We start from the raw sequence: 6,515 nt of genomic DNA, 5'->3' as shown, positions 1-6,515 counted from the left end.
TTATGGTCAGTTCTCTTGAAATGTTGATGTAATTGAAATTTAGTATGTGGAGTTTCTTTTTTTTTAATTAAAAATCCTCTTTTTGTACACAGACGTTTTTAATGGTAATTGTACATTTAAAGTGTATATAATGTAGCTTGCTGAGCTTGATTTTTCGAGTGTCTTCAGAAAATCTGTATTTTGATGTTGTAAGGAAAATGTTTTAGGACAAGTACGTTGCTTGCTGGAAAAAGAGCAGTGCCTGTAACAACACTGAAGAGCATTCACTCCTGTGAAGTAGCAGATGAAACTGGGATTATTTTTTTTATGATTGCTCAGTGGGTTAATGGGAAACGTAGCAATCATTTATCTGCACGAGCTGGTGTTTTAACTGCAGCTGGTGTTTTAAAACTATACTGAAGCTGGGGACGTTTTAACTCACCCTGTGAACTCTGAGATGCTACTGCCATCCCAATTTTATCTGTTGCCATTACAAGATTATTAAAATGTAATTCAGACTCCTTTTATTTCAGAAACAGATCTTGATTGATAATAACTTGTTTGTTCATTTACATGCTGAGTTTTATGTGAATTTGATTTTGAAGTAATTGTTTTTAATACAAACAAGCCTATAAGCTAAAATAAAGCTCTTGCTTAAAATTTTGTAGTACATTTTTTTTGCTAGTTTATGGTGGTGTCTGATTAAAAACTCACAATGGCAAACGTGCGTCTTTACCTAGTAACATGAATCAAAGGTCCTTTCTCACTGGTGGTTTTTCTCTGGAAATTTCAAGAAGAGGAGATCGATCCATTTAAAAGATCTCAGTTTCTTTTTGTAACAGATTTGGTTATTGACTTAGAAGGCAAATATCTGGCCAGACTGCAAGACTTAAGCTCACAGCATGGGACAGCTCTCGTAAAGGTGATTCAGGGTAGTTTCTTGAAAACAAGACATCAGATCTCCAAAACAGCTTTCTTTGTGCTAATGTAGGAAGAGCGAGTAAGAGTCAAGGTAAGAGTCCAGATACCGTAAGAAGCGGCAAGTGTGAAGGAAACTTCCTTCTGGCTGATACAGCTCCATATCTAGTGGTCAAGTATGAAGAGAGCAGTTCTAAGTTTCTTGGGGAGAGGTAAAAAAGAAGAGACTGTGAGATTGTAAAAGGAAAAAATGGGATTAGCTATTTCAGGAAATCATAGTAACTGGAAATAGCGATTGGAAAAGTGCTTTAAGCCAAGACAGAAACTTTTTAAAAGTAAAACCTATGAGTTGAATGAACCAAAAAATGAATCCATTTTGATTATGGAGTTGTGTCCAGTGTTATCTTGGGAGATATGGTTTCCACATAAAACGTACCTGGTGCTTGAAGTTCTTGTAACGCCCTTCTTTGTGTATTCCGTACTGTTTGGTAAGCGCTGAGGTCACACTGCAGACAGCAGCACGTTCTCTCCCCACTACTTAGCTGTCCTCACAACACGTCTAGGAACAGAATGGCTTTGACACAACTGCGCCTATGACCGAGTTCATTCAGCCTGGTGGACAAGGTAAAAGCTCTGGACAAGCGAAGGGGAGGGAGGGATGGATGGACATACAATATGATCACTTTAATCTCATTTCTCTAAGAATCCTTCCTGAGAAAACAAAACAAAAAACAGAATGGAACAGAACAAATGAAACAAGCAGCTAGCTTGCTGGAGACATTGTCTGGGAAACAGTGAAAACACTTGCAGACAAAAACATACCAAAGGACTAACTCTTTGAGCTTAATTCTAATCAAACAGCATAACCTCAAACTCCTGTTTATCTTCATAACAGGCTGGTACAGTAACATGTCACATTTGATGACTTTGCAGCATAGATGTCAGGAAGGCAGCTTGGGATCGCCTACTTCTACTTAGAGTTCAGTCTGAAGGGATGAGCAAGTAATTTTTCCTGGGTTGACGGGAATCTGTTCTAAAGTCTGTTTTCTAACACTCTTACAGACACTTCTCTGTCCATCGGCCTGTCCTGCCGACTCTGGTGTGAGTGTGAAGTTGTGGCAAGAGGGGTTTCCCATTCCTATTTGACCTGGTGGACACCAGCTTTCCTAGGAAACTGCTGATGTTGCTGAGGAGGCAGCAGTATCAAAGCCCTTGTTGACGAAGGTACAACAAGCTGGGGAGGCTTTGGCATTTCTGCACAATGCTGCTCCCTGATTTTGACTCAAGACTCAGATTCTGAAGGAAGCAAAGCAAGCTAGAGGAAAACTGTATGTCCTGGTAATTTTCTTTTTCTTTTATTTCTTCATTCTTCACTTGTAAGAAAATCTAAATCTTAACCCTTTGTTTGAAAACACAGCTTTATGGAAATGCTTATGGGTGTGCTCCTTCACCTTGTGTGGAACCTGCTTCACCTCGCTTCAGCTGTAGGACACCTATGCTCAAATTTATGCTTCCCGTGATAAAGCGGTGTTCTTTCGGTATTCTTTTCTGTGATGATTGCAGGTGAGTTTGAAAAGAGTTCTCAGTATAATTCTTCATTTCCCTTGCAGTATCCAAAACTCCGTATGACAGCGGATCTTCTCCTCTGATCCAAAAAGCTTCACAGGCCAAAAGAGAATTGAGATGAAGAAGGAAATAGAGACTGCAGACCGATACTTCCAACTACCACCCGTAAGTTTTGTGAATTTGTAAGCTTTGTTTCATTGCCCTTGTGGAAAGGAACTACTCAGCTGTTTCTAACCAAAATCTCTTTGTTGTCTTCTATTGACAGACACCACCCGGCTAGCCAAGCTAAACCATTGAAAATGCAAGTAGTGGGACTACTTCCAAACCGTGCTGCTGCTTCTAAGCAGAACTGCGATGTCGGTGGGGACACAGCAAGAGGACATGTCCAGGCCAGGGTGGAACTGAAAGGCACCTGTCTGAGCCACACAACGAAGTCAGTGATTCCCAGTTGGAGACCGTTGCTCGACTAGTGACACAGCAGCTGGAGCACTTATGGTTGCTGCTGATGGGCTCCTGTGAATCAGCCAGGGATAGGAGCTATGAGAACGACTGAAGCGATCTGACGTTACCTGAAAGAAAGAAGAGAGAAGAAGAAAAGAGGGGAAGGGAAGGGAGGGGAGGGAAGGGAAGGGAAGGGAGGGGAGGGATTGGACGGGAGGGGAGGGGAGGGGAGGGATTGGACGGGAGGGGAGGGGAGGGGAGGGGAGGGGAGGGGAGGGCTGGGGAGGGGAGGGGAGGGGAGGGGAGGGGAGGGGAGGGGAGGGGAGGGGATTGGACGGGAGGGGAGGTGAGGGGAGGGGCTGGGAGGGACAGGGAGGGCTGGGGAAGATAGTGTAAGGGAGGATAGGATAGGGTAGTGTAGCGTAGTGTAGCGTAGGGAAGTGTAGCAAAGGGGAGTGTAGGGGAGTGTAGGGTAGGATAGGGGAGGGGAGTGTAGGGGAGGGGAGCATAGGGTAATGTTGGGTAGTGTAGCAAAGGGGAGTGTAGGGTAGTATAGGGGAGGGGAGTATAGGGGTGTGTAGGGTAGGATAGGGGAGGGGAGTGTAGCAGAGTGTAGGGACAGGGAGCGTAGGGGAGGGGAGGGAAGGGAAAAGAGGGGAAGGGAGGGACAGGGAGGGACAGGCAGGGCAGGGGAGGGCAGAGGAAGATAGTGTAAGGGAGGATAGGATAGGATAGGATAGGATAGGATAGGATAGGATAGGATAGGATAGGATAGGATAGGATAGGATAGGATAGGGTAGGGTAGGATAGGATAGGATAGGGTAGGATAGGATAGTGTAGCGTAGGAGAGTATAGGATGGTGTAGGGGAGTGGAGTTTAGGGCAGTGTAGGGTAGGATAGGGGAGGGGAGTGTAGCAGAGTGTAGGGACAGGGAGCGTAGGGGAGGGGGGTGGAGGGAAGGGAAAAGAGGGGATGGGAGGGGTGGGGAGTGCTACCATAAATAAAATTGCCAAATACATGACATTTTGGATCTGTAGCCAAAGATTTGTGTTGCTGAAGGGATGCAAGACACAGACTCCTGATGGCTCTTGAAGAGGAGGCGTTTATTGCCCTTTTTCACTACTACATGTACTCTCCCCGTAGCCCCACGTGCTGTCCACGCGCCCAAATCCATCATACAGTTGGTCAGAGACCCTCAGGCACGCGCCTGGAGCCAGCCAGCAATCGCCCCTTGCCCAAAGGTCCTCTTCAACACTGTAGCCAATTCTTGATCTCAGCCTTGCTCAAGTTTTGGTTTCTACCGCTTGTTTCCTCATTACCTCTAATTCAGGGACCTGCGAAACAGCGCGAAGCCACCTGCAAATTCCTTCCCCACGTGTTGCCATTCATTCCACAAGCTGATTTATCGCTGCTATCCGCGCATTGCACAGGGCCGTGAAAGGTTTGGCGTGCACAGAGGTGGCTGAGGATTTTCAGAAATAACTGAAGAACTGCATCAAGACTTTTGCTGGAAGGCAAAAGATGGGGTGATTGATTAACATAGGGATGGCAGCTGAGCAAGGGAAGCATCTTCAAAACTTCCAAATATTTCCTGTATACAGAAGTACAGCTCCTCTGCTCTCCGGTTAGGAGTTTCTGTCACCTGCTTAGGAAGCAGAAGCAGTAAAATGGGATTTAGAGGATCCAGCTGAAGCATCAGTGCCAGTTAGAGGAAACCATCAACTTACGCGGTTTGAAGAGACTTTGACCGGTTTTCCAAGGAACATGTACTAGTGCTGTGTATATATATGTCTATACATATATATACAGCTGGCTTGTATCAGAAATAGAGTGGCCATCCGGACTAGGGAAGCCGTTGTCCCTCTGTGCTCGGCTCTGGTGAGGCCGCACCTCGAGCACTGTGTTCAGCGAAGACCTCGAGGTGCTGGAGCGTGTCCGGAGAAGGGCTCTGAAGCTTGTTAAGGGTTTAGAGAACAAGTCTTGTGAGGAGCGGCTGAGGGAGCTGGGGCTGTTCAGCCTGGAGAAAAGGAGGCTCGGGGGAGACCTTCCTGTGCTCTACAGTAAGCTTAAAGGAGGCTCCAGAGAGGTGGGGATCGCTCTCTTCTCCCAAGCCCCAAGTCACAAGACAAGAACAAAAACCCTCAAGCTGTACCAGGGGAGGCTTAGGTTGGTTATTATGAAAAATTTCTTCACGGAAAGAGTTGCTCTGGTGGGTTTACGTGGCGAGGTGTTGGTAGCAGGGGGCCATAGGGGTGGCTTCTGTGAGAAGAAGCTTTTCTTCGATCCAGGAAGAACGGGATACATAAGGCCTGAAGACCGAGTTGCTTGACAACTTAGAGCGAGACGTATTGTTCAAAAGGAATGCAAAATGGAGACTTTTAAGTCATGGAACTTAAAGGATTGTTTGTTACCTTTTCTGATTGTACATATGTATAGGCATACTTGGGTTGAGTATGTAAAAGCGATGTTCTGTATACTTAGAATGTTTGATGTTTGTGTGTGCGTGTTGGTGGAGCTTAGACTCCCCGCACACCCAGCGCTGTTTACGTGCCTCTTATACCTTTTATAAATATTTGTTTTATAAATATTACAAAATTCAGATTGAGTTGAGACTTCGTTTATAACAAATTGGTGACCCCGACGTGATCTTCTTGGACTTTGGATCTGTGACCGGTAAAGGGAGGCGCCCCACATAGTGGCCCTTGCCGATAGCGGTACTAGAGTCCAAGAAGATTTTGAACATAAGAAGCAAGTAAAGAACCAAGAGCTCTTATTTTGTGACCCGTAATTCTGTGCGCGAAGACCTGAACGAAGATACCGTTCGGTTGGGTGGATTCGGTTGTGTGATTGTGTGTCGGGGTGTAACTGAGACGGAATTTAGTTCTGAAGCTAAGAATTTGTGGGTGGGTTAACCACTTGCAAGACACGTCTAGACACAGGCACAGCCAAGGATTCGGAACCTCTTTGAGGGTTCCAGGGATTCAGAACTTATTTGAAGGTTCCAGGATGGGTCAGGTGAAAAGGGACCCATAACAGCAACTTGAAGAAGTATATCAGGGCATAGCTACCCCTGTTGGATGCTAATTGTAGCGATTGAAATAATAGCTGAGAAATATACCTAGAGGATTGGTTATCTACTTTGATCAATCAAATTTGATGTGTGTGATGCTGCTAGTGACGATTATTATACATCCTGTGGAAAAATGAGTTGGGTGAAATATTCTAGATATGGAATTCAAACAGTTGCTAAAAAGTTCTTTATAAATCTTGCAGAGAATATTGTGACGGCATTCTCTTGTGCTTCAATTGGCCTTGGCCAAATTCGAAGACAAGACAAGAATTAATGATATTCAAAAGAAGAGGAGGGATTGTTATATATGGAGTGGTAATTTGTGTCGAGAAAATGGTTGATATTAATAAAGAAGGGGGAGATTTGGGAAGGTGGCCATGGGGGTTGGAAAGCCCCGTGGTTGAGATAACATTAGACCCTTAACGATGAGGCCATCAGGAATATAAAAGTCAAGAGGGAACAAAGAAGGGTGATTCAGGAGACTCCATGCAGTCTTGGGTTGTGTGTTCTCCAGCCCTTAAGGCATGGATGTTTCTGGGTG

The sequence above is a fragment of the Netta rufina genome, assembly GCF_964035555.1.
Source record: "Netta rufina genome assembly, chromosome: 3".
Lineage (NCBI taxonomy): Eukaryota > Metazoa > Chordata > Aves > Anseriformes > Anatidae > Netta > Netta rufina.
The sequence above is the reverse complement of the archived record's forward strand: the minus strand, read 5'-3'. Positions refer to the sequence as shown.